Source organism: Marmota marmota, unplaced genomic scaffold (assembly GCF_001458135.2).
Source record: "Marmota marmota marmota unplaced genomic scaffold, marMar, whole genome shotgun sequence".
NCBI classification, from domain to species: Eukaryota; Metazoa; Chordata; class Mammalia; order Rodentia; family Sciuridae; genus Marmota; species Marmota marmota.
In genome coordinates this window covers 16,082,353-16,104,108 of record NW_026000082.1, presented here as the reverse complement: position 1 = coordinate 16,104,108, position 21,756 = coordinate 16,082,353, and the positions used below count along the sequence as shown (strand labels likewise).

The window sequence follows — 21,756 nt, the reverse complement described above, 5'->3', positions numbered from 1 at the left end:
TAACCGATGTGATGCTGCAATCTGTATCCGGGGTAAAATTGGGAGTTCATAACCCACTTGAATCAAAGTGTGAAATATGATTTGTCAAGAACTATGTAATGTTTTGAACAACCAACAATAAAAATTAAAGAAAAAAAATAAAATAAAATAGGATTTTAGGGGAAATAAATTATAACAATATGCTCTATTCATATTTAAAAAAAGAAAAAAAAAACATTGTAGCAATCAAAAATATTTCTTGACTATTATCCATTTCTAGAGCCTGAATTTTGCATCATTGTCTTTTCCTTTGGACCACATAAGCAATTACTGATGCAATACACATATCAGGCATATTTGTATATGTTTTCTATAATTTTATGACTCACATTATTCCACAAATGATTTAAGGGACCAAGGAAATGTAAAAAATTAAGTCATAAATTTAAAAATATAATATAAAATGAAGATCAGGAAAATGGGACAAAGTTGGAGAAAGGAAACATCGAGCACATTTGGATAGACCCTAATGTCCTATACAGAAGATATTGTTAGGTCATCAGCTTTGCCTTAAGTTTCCTGGCATCCTTAACAAAATAAAGATACATGTTCTGTGTATAAAACTCACCTAAACTCATCTAAGGGTAGAACTTATTTTCTAAGAGGAACCATGATCAGTAATCTCAGGAATTCTAAGAGAAAATACATTAACATTTTTGGAAGGAATGGGCCTCATTTAAAGCCAACTATACATCAGACAAAATAATTCAAAATAACCTTTGTAAGCATATGGCTTCTTTCTGATAAACATTGATTCAGTAATATTTCCTCCAATTTATAGAGGTATGAATGGACTATACATTTTCCAAATAACCATCCAAATAACAAAGTAATTCCTATTAATTAGTAGATAATAAAGATTCTAGGGTGTCATTTTGGTAAGAGGTTAGAGAACAGGCATTGTGTTCTTGTCTGAAGAAAGACCCATATCCTCCAATCAGTGTGGCTGAATTTCACAGACACCAAGAAACCTAAGAAAACCTCACCTATCCAAGCACATCCCAATATCCAGGTGAAGTGTCATCCATAATTGAGGACTATGGTTGGATTTAGTAGTCACATTTGGCTCCTAATTACTTTTAGTATAATAGGTATTACTTTATGAGCTTATCCAATTCAGTACTGGGTCCCAAGAACTCAGCAAACAGAAAAATAAATTTTGATAAATTAATGAATAGAGTGTGAGAAGATTTTAATATTAAATGGAAGGCTGGATACCTGAATATATTAAATAGTAACAAACTTAAAAACTGAACAAGGGGTAAGAATCACATAGGAAAAGAAAGAGGGTATTGGTAGTGTTATGGGAGAAAGAAAGGCTTTATTGATACAAACAGCAATAATGTTCTTGCCAGCCTGCAAGATATTCTAAGGCTTCCCACAGAGGTAAATGCATGTGAAAACCTTCTATCAAGTGTAAAAGTTTACATAGGGCAGCAATTCTTTAATTTTAGCTCCTTCTCACTTGTTCTGCTTTACTTTACTTCTTTGATACCCTATTTTGCCTTTGAAATAACTTATTGTGGGACTGACTATATAACTCATGAGGCTATATAATTATATGACAAAATGAAAACATAGGGCTCATGCTAAAAAAATTATTAAGAATTTCAGTAAGATAACAGTAGAGTATTAAACCAAGTATGAGGCTTTCTCAGGTTGCATACCCAGGAAGCCTAGATTGTCACTGTCTTCTGTATCATCAAATAGCTATTAATTGAGTACTCTTGAATTAGGTCATTACTACTCCTTAAGTATTATGGGACATGATTTTAGGCAATTTTGCATCAGTTATTGACCAGCCCTTCTTATCCTTCCTCTTTACCTTTGTATCTGCCTACTAGTTCTGACAGCAATGTATGCCAGTGATCATGACTATTCTAGAGAATAAGAATGGCAGTGAGGTGAAAGAGATGGAAATACTTAGAAAGGTCAAAGCTGGAGTCAGAAGATAAGATTTGGAGGAACTGGGTCAAACAGATAGGCTCAAACAGGACCACTGTGTCATGCAGCAGTAAGGGTACCACCAAAATTTATGCTGTTTTTGTGATTTTACCCAGAGATATTTGGCACACTAGAAGTTTGTTCTTAAAAATGAGAATAACTAGCTCAGGGAAACTCTGACAAACACTAGAAAATTCTGTCTTGCATTGTATCGAAGTTTAAGTTCTCTGCTTTCACTTGTCTAGCAAGTTTATGGTCTTTATCTCTGATAAAAGATCTGTCATTAAATTATTGTGTGGACCTAGGATTCATTTAATTTCTATAAATCTCAACTTCCACATCAGAAAATGGAAATAATTTTGCCGTACCATTAAAGGCCAATTGCAAGGATCAAATACATTTTGTATAGTATATGTTCAGGAAATATTAAACCAACAAAAGTCTGTATTGTTGAAACTTTTCTGTGAAGTCTAAACCTTATTCTTTCTCATTTTAAGTCTATCTTTAAAAGGTACCCCAGTACCTATTCAAGGGACTTCAGTCATCCATAAACAAGCAAAAGATCGCAAGACACAGAAGGGCCAAGAAGGAGTTTGAAATATCTCCTGTCAGGCCTGAGTATATCACACTCTATGTAGTCCTGGAATTCAACACTACTAAATCTCAGTTCTCTCACTATACACACAAAATAACAAGGATTCTGTGGGGATACAGAGATGAGTCAGACACAATCTCTACTCTCTTGGGTTCACAGTCCAAAAAGAGTTTCATGTAGCAGAGAACAACAAGGTTGACTAGGAATGGGGCAACAGAGAATTGTAGCAATGAACTTCTTAATTAAGTTTTTCTTTCTTTTTTTTTGTGTGTGATATATCTAGTTTCTGAAAAGTTCATGTATTTGTGGCTGCATACACATTTATAAATAAAATTAAATAAAAGATAAAACAAACCTTCTAAAAAAGAAAGCAAAAGTCAGATGATGCCAAATATAATAGAAACAGAAAAAAACATAATAGTCTTTAAGTCTTATTCCTGATGCCTTCCATTCATTCTTCTATACATTTAACCAAATGGAATTTATTGGATACTGGCTAAATGTAAGCCACTGGGAGACAGGTGCAAAAAAAGATGAAGAATGAGGCAAAGATCCTACTTTCAATATTGGAAACACTTAAGTTTCTTTCTTGTTCATTAGGCTACAGCTTCATCAAAATCAGATACTTTCTGGCAATAGAAACTATTGGTAGAACTGATATGATAATTAAAAAATGAATTTTCTTATATGTCTCAGAAGCCTCAATTCAATGTCCCATTCTTCAAAGGGAAAAATCATAGCTGCAAATATATAGGCTATTTTTGTTGCTTCACTAATAATCAGAACAAAATAATAAAGAGTGGGCAAAGAAGCCATTACATACATAGGTTGCTAGTCAGACAGATTAATCACAGAGTTCCACTGTAGTCACAAGAGGTCTTCAAGTGACTCTACTTACCTTAACAAGGATAGGCTCTCTGGGCAGGGCAAAGTTAGAGAAGCTGCCAAATTGGTTTTGGCAATCATTCCTATTTTGGCACAGCTCACAGAATTCAGTTAATTGGGAGTTCATTTTTAGTAAATGAACTTCGGTGTGGGTTATCTGTGACACAAAAAAATTGGTTTCCTCTGGATTATAGGCTCATCCTAGATAAATGCTCCTTTTCTCTGAGGCAATAAGAGGTAGTGGCTACCAACAATCATACTTGGCTCTCCTATGCACCTTGCTGATGACCAATTCAGAAAAAGTGGTCTCTGGAAGACAGATATGAAAGGCTTTGGACAAAACTCTCAATCACTTTGAAAACTGAAATCATTTCAGTACTGAATTTACTGAGTTCTTCCAAGGTGTTAGAATCTATGATGACTGTTTTGTTGTGGTGGTGTTCTTGTTTTTTTTTTTTTTTAATTCCCAAGATAACCATATTCATAGCTTAGAGATGAAAAAACCTGGGCTCAGAGAAATTATCCAGCATGTATGTCTTCATGGGAATTTAGAAGAGATAGAAATGAAACATACACATCCCTGTTAACAAAGTCCATACTCTTGCTTTTTCAGAACCTTAGGCAATGCAAGAGTAGGTAAAAGCAGTCTATTGTTGACAAACATTTTCAATTCATTGATATTTCCAGCCTTAATAAATAATGAGGTCAAATGCAAATACTAAAACGCTAAAAAATCAGAATGTACATAATACTTGAGTAAATTTTTATGATAATGAATGGATTAAGGTACACAGAAATATTAATATTTAGGGAAATTATACAAAATAGCTTTTATCTATTGTAAACTATGTTGAATATTTGATAATCTACTCTATTATTATGTCTATTGGAAATGTTATGAAAGACAGGATGAGTCTCTTCTTAGATGATGCTATATCTGCAGAGGTGGCTTGAATCAACACCCATGTCTTAGTGACAACAAATCTCTATATCCTTCTTTGATGTCTCTATTGATATCCAGATTTATAAGTTCACCTTCCATCTGTACTCTTTTTCCTAGAAGCTCTTATGCAAAAATGGACACATTATTTCTTTTGCCTCATTTCAAATATGCTTCTCCTCTATTGTTATTTATCCTTCTCCTCTCTCTGTGAATGCACCATCTGCAACTTCATACCCTGAATAATCACCTAACAGTCCTCCAAAACTATGTTGCCTTCACTTATCAATCACCAAGTCCTTCCTTAATTTCAAATTTCTAACCTTGACATATGTATATGTCTTTTATAGTTCTCTTAGTCTAGACAGCCTGCTATAATGAAATGGCCTGGCTAGGTGTCTTATAAAACAACAGAAATTTATTTCTCACAGTTATGGAAGCAAGAAAGTCCAGGACGCAAGGTGCTGGCATATTTGATGTATGGCAAGAGATCAGTCAGTTGTTCATAGCTGTACCTCACATGGTAGCGGGAGCAAGGGCAAATTCCACAGCATTTATAAGAATGTTAATTCTGTTCATGAGGGCTCCACCTTCATGACTTAATCATATCCCCCAGGTACCCCACCTCCTACCTTGGTGATGTTGGTTTCAACATGTGAATTTGGGGGTAGGACATGAACATACAGACCATAGTAATAGTATTTGACAGAATTTACAGTCATACATATGGTTTTGGATTATTCAAATATATGTACCCAAAACTATCGATTTTATAATAGTAAAAACAACATCATTTTTTTTCTTACCACTTTATCCTCTTCATCAATAATAGTGGCTGACTCTTGTTTGACATTTAATAACCATGTGTAGAAAGGATGGATAAATCTATTTCCTACTTGCTATCCATGCTGCCACACTACTGGTTTAGAACCTTATCCTTTTCACCTGGTCTATAACAACAGTCTCCTAACTGGTCTCCAGTCCATCAAAAAAGTCATCCTACATTCTTCTGCAAGAGTGAACTTTCTCAGATACTTATCACTAATCATTTCTTTTCTTTTTTCTAAGTGAGAGATGATTCAGCCAAACAACTTAGGATGATGTTACCTTGATCTGTAATATAAAGAACCCTGTACTAAATAGTAAGGAATCTTATGTTTAAGTGCAGGACACATCCTTATATTATTTAGCATATTCTGAAATTTCTGAAGTCATAGACATTCTTTACAATCAATGGAAATATATGGTCTTTGTAGTATGTTTATCAGTTTTCTATCACTATAACAAAATACCTGAGATAATCAACTCATAAGCAGGTGAGAAGACCAATAGAATAGAATAGAAGACACAGACAAACCTACAAAAGTAGAGTTACCTCACACTAGACAAAGATGCCATAAACATACATTGGAGAAAAGATAGCCTTTTCAACACATGATGCTGTGGAAACAGGAAATCCACGTGTAGTAGAATGAAATTTAACCCATATCTCTCACCCTGCACAAAACACAACTCAAAGCAGATCAAGGATCTAGGTATTAGACAAGAAATTTTTCACTTATGGAAGAAAATGTAGGCCCAACACTCCAACATATTGGCTCAGGAACTGACTTCCTTAACAAGACTCCTAAAGCAGATGAAATAAAATTGAGAATCAATAAATGGGATAGCATCAAACTAAAACATTTCTTCACAGCAAAGGAAACTATCAAGAGCATTAAGATAGAGCCTACAGAATGGGAGAAAATCTTTTCCACCTGCACCTCAGATAAAGCATTAATTTTCAGGATATAAAAAGAACTAAAAGAACTTAACACCAAAAAACAAACAAACAAAAAACCCTCAAATAACCCATTTAATAAATGGCCAAGGAACTGAACAGACACTTCACAAAAAAAATAATGGTCAACATATACGAAAAAAAGTTCAACATCTCTAGCAATTAGAGAAATGCAAATTAAAACTACACTGAAATTTCATCTCACTTCAATCAGAATGGCAATTATCAAGAATACAAGCAACAATAACTTTTGGCGTGAATGTGGGGAAAACAGGTACACTCACTCATACATTGCTGGTAGAACAGCAAATTGGTGCAACCACTCTGGAAAGCAGTATTGAGATTCCTTAACAAATTTGGAAGGCAACCACCATTTGACCTGGGTATCCACTCTTCAGTATATATCCAAAGTATTTAAAATCAGTATACTATAATGACACTGCCATTTCAATATTTTATAGCAGCTCAATTCACAATAGCCTAGCTGTGGAACAAAACTAGGAGCCCTTCAGCAGATAAACACATAAACAAAATGTGGTATATATACACAATGGAGTATTACTCAGCCATAGAGGAGAATGGCTTTATGACATTTGCCAGTAAATGGGTGAACCTGTAGACTATCTGCTAAGTGAAATAAGCCAGTCCCCAAAACCCCCAAATTGAATGTTTTCTCTGATATGTGGAAGGTAACCCACAAGAAGGAGGGGGCAAGAATGGAAATTCAATAGATTAAACAGTGGGGAATGGAAGGAAAGAAGAGGGGATAGTAAAAGGAAAGACAATGGAATGTATATGACATAATTTTTCTATGTACATATATGAAAACATCACAGTGAATCCCATCATAATGTACATCCACAAGAATGGGTTCTAGCTAGAATAAATTCTATTCCATCCTTGTATAATTATATCAAAATGGATTCTATTATCATATTTAACTAAGAAGAATCACTTAGAAAAAGGTTTATTAAGGTTCACATGTTTGGAGATTCCATTCCATGATTGGTTTGATGCATTGCTTTGGGCCTGTAGCAAGGCAGCTCATCATAGTGGGAGCACATAGTAGAGCAAAACTATTACCTCATGGCCAGGAAACAACATACCTCATTCTTCTGTAGGGGCATGCCCACAAGGATCTAAGGACTTCCCACAGGCCCCACCTCCCAGAGGTTCTACCACCTCACAGTAAAGCCATCCTGGGGATCCAACCTTTAACACATGGATCTTCAGGGACATTCAGGAACCAAATTTTAACTTGAAAATATATTCACAAAAATTTGAATACAATATCAGTATTTTCTTGGATATGAAACTGAAATCTGATCTCACACTAAGACCTGTGACTTGGCTGTGTGACCTAAATCATGAATCAAACATTAATGTCTATAGTGTCCTCTTCACAATGTTCATTAAGCCAAGGATACCTTTAAAATGCTGGTGTCATGTACTTGGAGCTCATGATCTCTCAAAAACCTCCTTACTTATGCAATTTCTTGTTTTCAATTTCTCCTTACACCTTCTTCACATCCTACTACTGTAAGAGAACATAAAAATTCAAAGTGATGTCACTTTGATATCCATAGTATTTCTATGTGGCTGTTTGCACTTATTAATCTTGTATTAGAACAAAGGGCATGTATCTGTACTGTCTCCCTTATCTTTAACATTTCAGAAGAGTACAGGAAAAGTGTTACTAATATTTATGTGCATAAAATACCAAGCACAGAGAAGGAATTCAGTAAATATATATTGAAGTCATTCTATAAATATTTAATAAAAACCTATAATATGCCAAACATTGTTCTAGGAATGTGGAATATATCAATAAACAAAGCAAATATTCCTGTCTTTGTGAAACTTACATCCTAGAAAGAGGAAACAGACAATAAACAATACATTTTTAAAAGTAATATTTATGTTTATTAGAATAGGATAAGAACTATGAACAAAAGCAAAAATTAAAAATAAGCCCAGGCAACAGGGTTCAAGTGTACTGGAGTAGGGAAGCTTTAAAAATTTCAATGAGATGCCTAAATAGACTCCATTGATGGAAAATATGAGCGAAGTTAAAGGAGGTGAGTGAGCTTGTTTGTGGATATGTAAGCTGGGAGTTTTCTAGGGAAAGAGAATAGCCAGTATAATTGCCCTAAGACAGGAGTGTGTCTGGCATGTTTGAGGAACATCAGAGGTCAATAAAGTTGGATCATGGTGATCAAGGGAGAAAGTAGCAAGAAATGAGGTGAATAGAGATGTAGAGGTATGTAATGATCTTACTTGACTGTTGAAAGAATCATTCTAGTGGCTACAGAGTGTAGTGATATGTGGGTAAAAGCAGGGGGCCCAATTAGGAGTCATTACAATAATTCAGCAGAAGACTGTGATGGCTCAGATCAGTTCAGTTTCTGGATCACTAAGGGTATGAAGAAGACAAGATTGTCTCCACGTCTAGAAGCTCCCAGTCAAAACCTGTTCCGAACCTAATTTCAGCCTCATGACCTAACTTAAGGCATAAGTTTTGTTTATCTTTCCTAGTCCCAGCACAAAGTATTATAGTTAGCCCAAAGTGCTCACATTTCCCAAACGCACTTTGCTTTTTTTGCTTTTTCCTGCTGTTTTCTTCCTTTGCCCAGACATCCATTTCTCAAGCTTGTTAAAGTCACAAATTTCAACCCTTCTCCAAAACTCTACTCAAATGTCACCTTTTCAGTAAAGTTTTCACAAATAACCTTTGCAGAACTGGTCACTCTCCTCTGTTTCCTTGGCAGCCTGTACATACCATTAATCAAGGTATATTATAAATAGATTCCTTTAAGATGGCATATTACAGATACCATGATTTTAATCAATATCTACATGTAGCAAAAGGCTTTGCCTTCATTTGCCTTTTATTAAACACAAATGGAAAGTTAGAATAAAAAAAACATTTAAAAAGAGAGATTAAGGAAAAAGAAAATACAGCCATATTTTTCTCTTTTATTTTTTCCAATGGTGGGAATCAAACCCAGGCAAGCGAGTGTACCAGCCAGTGCTCTATCACTGAGCAGTGAACACAGTCCAGTACAGTCACTTTTGGAAGGTTGCAACCTGTTTGAGAAACACTACTTACATATGGTTCTTTTTAAAGAGACAACTAGAAACAAGCAGAATGAGTACCACTCAGGTTCCCTGCATATTTCTCAGCATATGTAAAGCTCCAGAAATAGGGTGGATGACATGGTCAGTGGGAATCAGTCATCTACAATCGTCCTCTGATCAGAACAAGCATCTGGATTCCTTGATCAAAGAAAGGTCTTTTCAGTTTTGGGGTCCTGACCTTTGAAGACTGCTGGAGCTATACCAGGGATACAAATGTTCTGAGCTGGACAGAATGAGCAACCAACTCTGCTGTGGGGAGTGACTCAGCATGGACTTGGGCTGGCTTATACAGCATTAGGTCAAAGAGGACATGGGCAGGGGAGAGACAGAGAGACTCTGGGAAACTAGCCAGACCTGATGACACTGAAGTCTAAACTAAAGGCAGGTGGGTAGGGAAAGGGGATATTAGGTTGGACTGGATGACTCATCCCATCTTATATATATTTCACTTAATCCTCATACTATACCAAATATTGGTATTATCCTCTTTTATAGACTCAGAAATTGAGAATAGAGACATTAAGCAACTTATAAAGATTCATACTGATGCCAGGTATCACCTGTATCCACACTTGGGTCTGTTTGTCTTCAGATCTTTTTCAGTTTGGGACTGGAGCTATCCATATAGCAGCTCTATTTAGGATTATTACCTTTGGCCAGAAGGGAGACCTAAATATCAGACACAGTTCTACCCACCTTGCTCTAAGTCTTCCAGCAAATCATTTCTCCTCTCCAAGCCTCATTTTCATTGTTCATTCATTAAGAGTTAGGACCAGGTTATCTTTAATGTGTCTTCAAATTCTGAAATTTTATGATATTTAGCAAGTCTTTTAAAGATGTTACTGTCTTCTTTCTTCCCTCCTTCCCCCATTCTCTTACCACCCTCTACACACACCCACATGCCATCTTAAGAAGCAGTGTATAAAGAATCTTTTTATACTATCCAGTTTGGAAAGAAAAGTTTGACAAAGGGTAGAGTCTCCAGGGACTTTATCACTGTTGATTCACTCAGAGCTATATATCTCCCCTCACATTAAATGTCTCATCTTCTTTGTTTTCGTCAGGAAAAACTACCCTCCACTCAGCAAAAGAGAGCTGCCTTTATCTTACACAATTTACTCTTTTTAAATTCTATCTTGGGGTTTCAGTCACACTAAAAAATTCTATTCAGCATGTAATTGGAGTAAATATAATGGAAATATTGAAATAAAAATAATATTCTCCCTAATATATTCATTTTAATTGTTCCTTTTCTTCTCACTAGAGTGAGTGGGAGATAATCCTTTCTATTTCAGTTACCTTTTCTTTAAATTGCGTTTTTAAAATGTGCTATTTGATGAGCCTAATTTTTTGCTTCTTTTTCTAACTTCCTAATACTAAACCATATCTGGATTCAATTTAAATAATTTTATTGTTTCTGATATACTTGATTATAAGCCAAAGAGCAAAAAGTATTCTCTTTATGACCCAAGTATCCTTATTAAGTTCTTTTATCAAATTAAAGTTTTCTAGAATGGGTTGGAAAAAAAACAGATTTGGCAGTAAAAGAAAACTTTAATGGACAGTAATTAAATTCTAGAGATAATGAAAAGAGGAAAATTGAGAGTATTTTTTTTCTGATTTTTTTACAATACTCTCTCTCAGTATTGTAGATTGAACCATGGGCCTCACACATGCCCAGAACAATATTTCTTGTAACTATAATATTTTGTTGGGTCATATAATTTAAATTCTTACTACAAAATTATAAGATAGATATTATTAGTTCCATGTTATATTTGAGGAAACAGGCACAGGAAAAACTTACAAAAATTGCTTAGTTATTCAACAAATAAGCAGTAGAATTTGACGTGTAGAAGTTGGTTCCAGAGAGTGGGATCAGCAAGAAAAATGGCATTGCTGGGAAAGGAGTTTGTCTTCTCTCAAATACTTTTTAATAATTGTTAAACTTAATAATCCTCTTATGAGACTCCTGGAAGTCTGATCTTCAAGATTAGACCCTATCTCAGATCATTTTGCTAGAGCTACTGTCCTTTCCCAAGCTTAGAGACCCTTGGGCTTGCTAGCAAAACTGCCTACTTGTCAGCTGCCAGGTGAAAGAGTTGGATGTACATTACTACTAAGCAAAATCTGTCTCAGGCCAGAAAAAACTCCTTTCCTAGGAGGAACAGAAAATGAAGTATCTAAATGGAATCACCAATCTGGACACATACATACAAATACACATACAATATAACACATACCTGTACATGTTGTTGTGGATAACCCCATATACCTACACATACCATATACAGCCATACAGCTAGTTCATTTCCCCCTCCCCCATATATACACACTCACACACACAACATTGGAGAACAAATATAAGAATTGAAAAGAGATTTGACTCCATATACTGCTGAAGGAAATCTAAAGTATTTCAGTCAGTTTGAAAAACAGAAAGTTCCTCAAAGGGTTAAACAGAGTATGATACCACACAGCAATCCCATTCCAAGATAAATGAAAAAAAAATTTGTTTTAAAAAAAACTGGTACACAAAAATTTATGTTAGCATTATGCATATTAACAAAAGGTAGAAATGAACAAAAAAACTTATCAGCTGATAAAAGGATAAACAAAATGATAAAATGTGATATTATCCATATGATAGAAAATTATTCAGTCATAAAAATAAAGTACTAGTATATGTTGCAACATGGATGAACATTGAAAAGAGGCTAAAATTAGCCTCTTTTCAATGAACATTTCATATAAATATAATCATGTAAGATGTGGGCTTTGTGAAATCAGTCACAAAGCCCACATCTTACATGATTTATATTTATATGAAATGTTCAAAATAAGCAATGCTATAGAGATGAGAAGTAGAGCAGGCTCCCTAGGACTGGAAGTTGGGGAAACAGGATGGATGCTAATGTGGACCCATCATTAATGGGTGCTAAAAGGATAGGTTTTATAATTGGGGGTATGAAAACTTCATAAAATTTATTGTATCTGTTGCTAGATACACATCCCTGAATGTACCAAAACCCATTGAATTGTAAACTTTAAAATATGTGAACTACATTTACATGAAATATAGATTAATAAAGCTATTATTAAAATAAAGTCTTAATAAGAACTGTATCTAGTTGACACATATGGAGATATTACAATATTATAACCCCTAAATTCAATGGTATTCCCAATGTTAATAATCTGAGAAACTCTGGGCTCAAGAAGAATATGATCTGCATAAAATCCAGGGGATAATATTGTATTATTTTTGCTTTGTTAATTATAAATAAATTTTAAACCATGAAAGCAATTATATTAATTTTTGAATATTTTTCCAAAAAAAGGACACCCAGAGGAAGAAAAAGCAAACAAAATACCAGATAAACCACTAAATATATTTGTTATATCCTTTATATGTACATATGAAATTTTGTTTATTAAAATACTCTTTCACAATATAATGTTTAATAAGTTCATTGATGTAACAAATATATATATATATCCCCCACTGATGTGTATTTAGATAATTTATAATAATTTCCCCAATTATAATGAACATGCTATGAAAATCTTTAAACAGAAATCTTGGAGCATCTCTCTGATTATTTCTTTCATCATCATGAATCTAAATACCCAAACCTAGCAAAGCAGCAGGCAAATGTCAGCTCATATTTTGACTTGATTAATCATAGGGGGAAAGAAAACAGATCTTGAAAATCCTTAGTTTCTATTCCTAGTCCAACCATTTAATCACCATAAAAAGTAAACATATGGCCCCAAACAAATGCAAGCTGATCTAATGTTTATCAGAAAATAATGACTTAATTGTAATTCAAGTTTTTGATTTATAAGCAAAAAGATTAGTAAAGGCCCAAAAGTAGTAAACCAGGTCAGTAAATATCAATAATGAGAACTGAAGTTCAGATGGCCAATGCAGTTGCCCCAAATCAGATGTGTAATGATTGACAGAACTGGCACTCAAACTAAGGCTCTGTGATTGCAAATTCAATGCTTTTTCTAGTAGATCACATTGCTTTACACGTCAGACACTATCCTCAAGGAATCTGTAATTTTTGATGGTAAGTAAGGAACATGCACAAATAATTGTAATTATAGCAAAGTAAGATAATGGTTCAAACATAAAATGGTTCAAACATATATTTCCTTGTAGAATCAAGGAAACTCTTCATGGAGGCTGTGATAAGTGATATAAGCTAGTGAGGATGAATTCATCCAATCATTTAGTAAATACTTGAGTACCTATTTGTGAAAGTGGCACAGATTCCACCAGTTAAAAACCAAAACCCATATGCTTTACTTCTTCCTGCACATACAGATAAATATCATTTCACAATTTTCTTAGCAGAGAGATGTAGCCATCTAACTATGTTTTAGCCAATGGCATTTGACTGAAAGTAATAGGAGCCACTTTCAGGGGTGCTAATGAAAAGTTCCCATTTGGACTTTTCCTAACTCTCTATCTGGCTGGCCAGAATAGATGTAAGCCCAGGTGACCCTGGAAACTATGCATTAAAGATGACAGTCAGTCTGCAGTACAAGTCATCCAATATTATTGTGTTGTGGTCTATTTTGACTCTTGAAATTGAGATGAGTTTGTTTGATTAATGTAGATTCTCCATTGTTCGGGGCATATATAATTATAATTATTATGTTTTGTTGATGTTTGGTTCTCTTAAGCAATGTGAAATATCCTTATTTATCCCTTTTGATTAACTTTGGCTTGAAGTCTGCTTTATTTGATATGAGGATGGAAACCCCTGCTTACTTACGCCATCCATGTGAGTGGTATGTTTTTTCCCAACATTTTACCTTCAGTCTGTGGATGTTTTTTCCTATGAGATGAGTCTCTTGAAGGTAGCATATTGTTGGGTCTTTCTTTTTTTTTTAATCCAATTTGCCAGTCTATGTCTTTTGATTGATGAGTTTAGGCCATTAACATTCAGGGTTATTCTTTTTTTTTTAATTTTTTATTGTTGGTTGTTCAAAACATTACAAATTTCTTGACATATCATATTCCACACTTTGATTCAAGTGGGTTATGAACTCCCACCTTCACCCCATACACAGATTGCAGAATCACATCAGTTACACATCCATTGATTTACATATTGCCATACTAGTGTCTGTTGTGCTCTGCTGCCTTTCCCATCCTCCACCATCCCCCCTCCCCACCTCTCCCCTCCCCTCCCCTCCTCTCTCTCTACCTCCTCCACTGTATAACCCTGAGGGTCTCCTTCCATTACCATGCAATTTCCCTTCTCTCTCCCTTTCCCTCCCACCTCTCATCCCTGTTAAATGTTAATCTTCTTCTCCTGCTCTTCGTCCCTACTCTGTTCTTAGTTACTCTCCTTATATCAAAGAAGACATTTGGCATTTGTTTTTTAGGGATTGGCTAGCTTCACTTAGCATAATCTGCTCTAATGCCATCCATTTCCCTGTAAATTCTATGATTTTGTCATTTTTTAATGCAGAGTAATACTCCATTGTGTATAAATGCCACATTTTTTTTATCCATTCGTCTATTGAAGGGCATCTAGGTTGGTTCCACAGTCTTGCTATTGTGAACTGTGCTGCTATGAACATCGATGTAGCAGTGTCCCTGTAGCATGCTCTTTTTAGGTCTTTAGGGAATAGACCAAGAAGGGGAATAGCTGGGTCAAATGGTGGCTCCATTCCCAGCTTTCCAAGAAATCTCCATACTGCTTTCCAAATTGGCTGCACCAATCTGCAGTCCCACCAGCAATGTACAAGTGTACCCTTTTCCCCACATCCTCGCCAGCACTTGTTGTTGTTTGACTTCATAATGGCTGCCAATCTTACTGGAGTGAGATGGTATCTTAGGGTGGTTTTGATTTGCATTTCTCTGACAGCTAGAGATGGTGAGCATTTTTTCATGTACTTGTTGATTGACTGTATGTCCTCCTCTGAGAAGTGTCTGTTCAGGTCCTTGGCCCATTTGTTGATTGGGTTGTTTGTTCTCTTATTGTCTAATTTTTTGAGTTCTTTGTATACGCTGGATATTAGGGCTCTATCTGAAGTGTGAGGAGTAAAGATTTGTTCCCAGGGTGTAGGCTCCCTATTTACCTCTCTTATTGTTTCTTTAGCTGAGAAAAAACTTTTTAGTTTGAGTAAGTCCCATTTGTTGATTCTAGTTATTAACTTTTGTGCTATGGGTGTCCTATTGAGGAATTTGGACAGGGTTATTCTTGAGACATGATTTGCATTTCTAATAATTTTTGTTTATTTTTGGTTTTTAACTTGACCTGGTCTCCTTTGATTAGTTTTTCCTTTGGTGTAAGATCTCTTTCTGCTGATTTTCATTGTTGTTTTTCATTTCCTCCTCATGGAATCTTTTGCTGATGGGTTCAGTAGTGCAGGCTTTCTAGTTGTAAATTCTTTTAACATTTGTTTATCATGCAAGGTTTTAATTTCATCATCAAATCTAAAGCTTAGTTTTGCTGAATATAAGATTCTTGGTTGGCATCCACTTTCTTTCAGAGCTTGGTATATATTATTCCAGGCTCTTCTGGCTTTGAGGGTCTGAATTGAGAAATTTGCAGAGATACTAATCAGTTTCTCCCTATAGGTAATCTGATTCCTTTGTCTTGTGGCTTTTAAAATTCTCTCCTTATTCTGTATGTTAGGCATTTTCATTAAAATGTGCCTTGCTATGGATCTGTTGTGATTTTGTACATTTGGTGTCCTCTAAGCCACTTGTATTTGATTTTCCAATTCATTCTTCATGTTTGGAAACTTTTTTGATATTATTTCATTGAATAGATTGTTCATTGTTTGTAACTCTATGTCTTCATCTATTCCAATAATTCTTTTTTCCTTTTCTTTTCTTTTATTTTGAGATAGGATCTAACTAAGTTGCTTAGGGTCTTGCTAAATTGTTGACGTTGGCCGTGAACTTGCTATCCTCCTGTCTCAGACTCCTGAACCACTGGGATTACAGTCATGCTCCACTGAACCTGGCTACTATACAGTTTAAAAATATATTTCTTTTTTTATTAATATATGGCATCAGAATGCATTACAATCCTTATTACACATATAGAGCACGATTTTTCATATCTCTGGTTGTATACAAATTATATTCACACTAATTCATGTCTTCATACATGTACTTTGGATAATAATGATCCTCACATTTCACCATCATTTATAACCCCCATTCCCCCTTCCTTGCCCTCCAACTCCTCTGCCCTATCTAGAGTTTGTCTATTCCTCTTATGCTCCCTCTCCCTATCCCACTATAAATCAGCCTCCCTATATTGAAGAAAACATTCAGCATTTGTTTTTTGGGGGGATTGGCTAACTTCAATTAGCATTATCTTTGTAACTCCATCCATTTACCTGCAAATGCCATGATTTTATTCTCTTTTATTGCTGAGTAATACTACATTCTGTATGTATGCTATCCCAATAATTCTTAAATTTGGTGTTTTCATGTTATCCCATAATTCTTGAATGTTCTGCTCATGGTTTCTTACCATCTTCATTGTGTGGTCAACTTTATTTTCAAGATTATATATTTTATCTTCATTGCCTGAGGTCTGTCTTCCAAGTGATCTAATCTGTTGTGATGCTTTGTATTGAGTTTTTAATTTGGTTTATTGTTTCCTTCATTTCAAGGATTTCTGGTTTTGTTTTTTTTCAGACCTCTATCTCTTTATTGAAGTAATTCTTTGCTTCATGCATTTGCTTATGTAGTTCTTTATCAAAATAATTTTTGCTGCCTGTATTGTTCTCTTATATCATCCTTTAATTTGCATAACATTTTAATTATGTACATCCTGAACTCCTTATTTGACATTTCTTCTTCTGTACTGGTCATGGATTCTAATAATTTAGTATCTTGGTTTGTATGGTTGTTTGGGGAACTTTCTTCCCTTGTTTTTTGATCTTGTTCATGTGTCTTCCCTTCTAGCACTGCAGATTTGAAGTGTTATAGTTTTTACCCTGTAGGTTTATAATGTCCCTGCAGGGTTCCAATATCTCTCCTTTAAGGGGGAGATCAATATTAACAGATCCAAAACAAACAATATAAAGCCTTAAACCAAATAACTCCTCTTAAGACATTTATGGTTTTGTCACAATATACAGAAATGGTACAATGTACATAGCAGGTTTGCAGAAGGGTCTGCAGTTACTAATTGTAGACAAAGAGAGAACCAGGGGTGGGGTGTAGGATGAGATGTTAGAGAGGTAGGAGGTGAGGAAGAGAGTTATTAGATTAGAAAGCATGAAAGAGGGATCAAAAGAAGTTGTATAGTAGCAGGAGAAAAGAGAGAAAGTGACTTTGAGGAGACAAGTAAGTGGAAAGACAATAGAGAGAGTACAAAAAAACAAATACATGTAAAAATTAAGAAAAATAAAAAATGTGAAAATGGGAGATAAAAGAATATACAACACAGCTGTAATATACTATTCAGACATCCCAGTTCTCAGTAGCCTAATCCATGAAAAATACTTGGTTTCACAAGTGTTCAAGTTGTGAAGGTGAGAGAAAAAGAGAGAGAAAAGAAAAAAAAAAAACTCAAAGGAAAATTAAAGGATTATCTCTGTTGGAGTTCAGTATCTTTCCTGCTTCCCTTCTCATCCAATAGGTGATGTTGTCTGTGGTTTGCTGGTATCTCCACCCTTGGGATGGTGAAGGTAATTAGGGTGGGTGGGTTGGTTTTAGAGGAAGAACTCCTGATGTAGCGTATAAACTTGCTGGTCCCCAATGGGAGACTGTACCCAGGGACCTCCTTTGGGGCCCGCTCATGTGCTGTAGGCACCTGGTCTCATCTCCTTATATCACCTGTAGACCTCACAATTCCTTGTCTCTACTTTAGCCTCTAAATTGTATCTCATTCATCACCTCCCTTTCTGCTTCCCAATCAGGAACCTCTCTCTGCAGAGGTCTTGTGGGCTGTGCTCTGGGACCTGCACACCCGTCATGGAGAGCTGTTTTGTATTGGGCAGGTCAGGACCAGTCTTTGTGTGCTATGAACCTGGCATGTAGCTACAAGCTCTATGCTGGGTTGGTGGCTGTGGGAGAGAGGGCGAAGTAGGGGGACTATAAGTACTTTGATATTGCTTTTAGGCCCCAGAAAATGTTGTAAGCTGGAAGTTTCCCCAACTAAAGATGGCAATGGTGTAGCAATGATGACCCAAGTTGTCAATAAAGGTGTTCCAAGATGGAGGCATCTGCTTTCAGAGATGGGGTGTCTGGTTAGGCCAGGCAGTGGCATTGGGTAGTGCCATTCAGAGATGCAGCTCTGTGGCATGTAGTATTGGGGTTGGCAACTGTCTACAGTTGCTGTCCAGTGTCCCCAGGGACAGGCAACTATGGCAATAGTTGCAGTGTCCCAATATGGAAGTGACCAGGGGGGTCCACATGGGAGCAACAGCCAAGGGTCCTATGCAGGTGGGGGCAGCCGAAGATCCTGCTTGGTTAGGTGGCAAGAGGTCCCTTGTGGGTGAGTGGCCATGGGTTCTCTAATAACTCACAGAGAAATATTATTCCCACTGCTTGAATCTGATGTCATGGCACTACTAGGAATGCAGCCTCCCTCTAGCCTGCCATCTTGGATCCCTTTGTCAAGGCTTCTTATACAAAGCTATCACATTGTCTATCTCAGACAATCCCCACAACTTGGTGGGAAGTCAGAGGACTTATTACCCTGTGTCTCTTCCTGTAAAGTCACCTAAAGCTGATTGCATCTCTTAATAGAAGGTCACTACTGCTCTCAAAGTGGCCCTACACAATGTTCTCTTTCTAGATCCCAGTGAGACCTCCCTCCTCTAAGAATGGTGATAGTTCTAATGCTACTAGCCTCAAGTTCCTGCTCTTATTATTCTACATACCATGACCCTTAACAAAATGGTCTTTTCTAAATAATCTTCCTCATTCTATCATACGTTGTGTGTGCCATCTGTTTCTTTTTAGAGCCCTGAATGAGACACATTTCTGTGAATATAAAAATTAGCATCATGTACAACCACAAGAATGGGACCCTAATATGGATAAGTTATACTCCATGTACGCATAATATGTCAAAATGGACTCTACTGTCATGTATATCTAAAAAGAACAAATAAAAAATTAAAAAAGAAAAAATAAGCATGTTCCTATTCATTTCTTCAGCCTGTCATACCATTCAGCATACTACAGTGATACAGCTACGTCAATGTTTACAGCAACTCAATTCACAATAGCTAAGCTATGGAACCAACCTAGTTGTCCTTCAACAGACGAATGGATAAAAAAAATGTGATGTGTGTGTGTATGCACACACACACACACACAATGGAATATTACTTAGCCTTAAATAAAAATCAACTTATGGCATTTACTGGTAAATGGATGAAGCTGGAGAATATCATGCTAAGTGAAATAAGATAATTCCAAAGAACCAAAGGCTGAATATTTTCTCTGATATGCAGATGATAATTCACAATAAGGAGGGGCAGCTGGGGAAGAATAGAGTTACTTTGGATTAGGTAGAGGGGAGTGAAGGGAAGGGAGGGGGTATGGGGGTAGAAAGGATAGAGATTATTACCCTATGTATGCATGTAACTACAGGACTGGTATATAACTACAGGACTGGTATGAGTCTACATCATGAATAACCAGAAAAATGAGAAGTTATACTCCATTTATGTGTGATGTGTTAAAGTGCATTCTACTGTCATATATAACTAATTAGAACAAATTAAAGAGAGAGAGAGAGAGAGAGAGAGAGAGAGAGGTGTGATGGCACTTTACAATCAGCACCATATCCCCAGATGTAGCAGATGTGAACCACAGCTGGCTGTGGATGATTTCTCAGCATCTTCTGGTTCCTCTCCATTGGGAGTCTTTCCTCAGGATTTCCATCAGGAGCCCTGACAGAGTTCCCATGACCAGAGAGTTAGGAATGTAGTCTGGGGTTTTTCTGTCAGTGTTATCCAGTTTTATTCCATGAATTTTTTCAGAGTTTAATTTGTAAGAAAATTGTTTGAATTCCTGGCATAAAGTCATGTATAGACCTGATTTTGTAGCACGTGTCAATGTCTATGATATAAACGCATGATAATTTCCATCTACTGATGGTTTTAGAATCAACTCATGAAATTCCTAAAAATTTGATAATCAGCTTCTACAAGCCTGTAGGGTGCAGCTGTAGCACACCAAGTTTGTGAAAAAAAAAGTCTACCATAATTCTACTATTCAAAAACCAGTTTATAGCAATTATGTGTGTATATTTAATGTATCTCTAGGTTTCATATAATTACAATGATTATACATAGTTTTTTACTCTTTTTATTGTATACAAGATCAGTATTGTCCCTGTGTTATTACAAATGCTGAGAAATTATTTTTAATGGTTGTATAATGTTACATTTTTGATCCACCATAATTACATCATCATTTCCCTCATTTGGGAATTTAGTTTGCCTTGAGTCTGTCATCATCAACCACCTACAATGGATACATTTTTATACAAAGATATGTGATATGCATCTTTTTTAATCACTTAACTCTCAGAGAAGTATTTTCAGGATTAAGACTCATATTTTTAGATTCCCATTCCTTATCTTCTCAACTATATTTTCCAACTCTTAAACAATACTAAACTACACTGGCTATTTGAATATACTGCAATAAATTTTTATGTGAATGTTCAGGTTTTCTTAGCAAACCCTGACCTCTGTAGAAACTTTTAAACTTAACCTAAATTTCAATATCCTCTCTGTACCATAATGTTATAAGAAGATGTACAAGGGTAATTGAGAGTAACATTAGGGGGAATCCAACATGGCGGCGGGCGCGGAGAGATCAAGTCTCTGACCTCTCCAGCTGCGCAGGCATAGGGAGTCGTAAATTGTCTAAATGCTGTTTGCTCAGGATCACTAGGCAATGCTGACCTGACGTGGATCTGGGGTGAACAGTCTGGGCCCCTCAGAACACACACATGGAGCCCGGATCAGTTGCATTCAAACTCCGGTTCGCCTGCTTCTCGTGACTCAGCACTAACGATCCCGCTGAAATAACTGGTTGGCCCGTCTGAACTTACAGAGGTAAAAGCCAACCGAGCCTTCATAGGCAGTGGCCACAGGATTGAAACGGGGCTTGTGAGAGACAGTCAGGACCCACCCGTTGCATTGGTCACCCAGCAAAGGGAACGGACGGTCACCATTTGCACGGGATACCACCATGGGAGAACTGACATCACGGGCGGAGGAGATAACTTCATTGAAACAAGTGCGACAGTGACTTCTTCCTTTCCCTTCTAATATCTTTCCTCCCAAGCATCAAATAAATTTATAAGAGTAAACAGTAACTCAGCAGTCAAACAGAACAAGAAATAACATGAGCAGCATAAAAAAGCAAGGAAGAAAAGGAGTACAAACAATGAAGGACAGCCTAAATATTCAGGAGGA

The 21,756-nt window shown here is 36.1% G+C and overlaps 1 protein-coding gene across 1 annotated transcript in view; it reads right to left on the bottom strand.

Moving 5' to 3' along the window:
* Window positions 1–21,756, bottom strand: part of Agbl4 (AGBL carboxypeptidase 4) — a 1,414,634-nt gene that overhangs the window by 697,407 nt on the left and 695,471 nt on the right. The window lies entirely within an intron of this gene.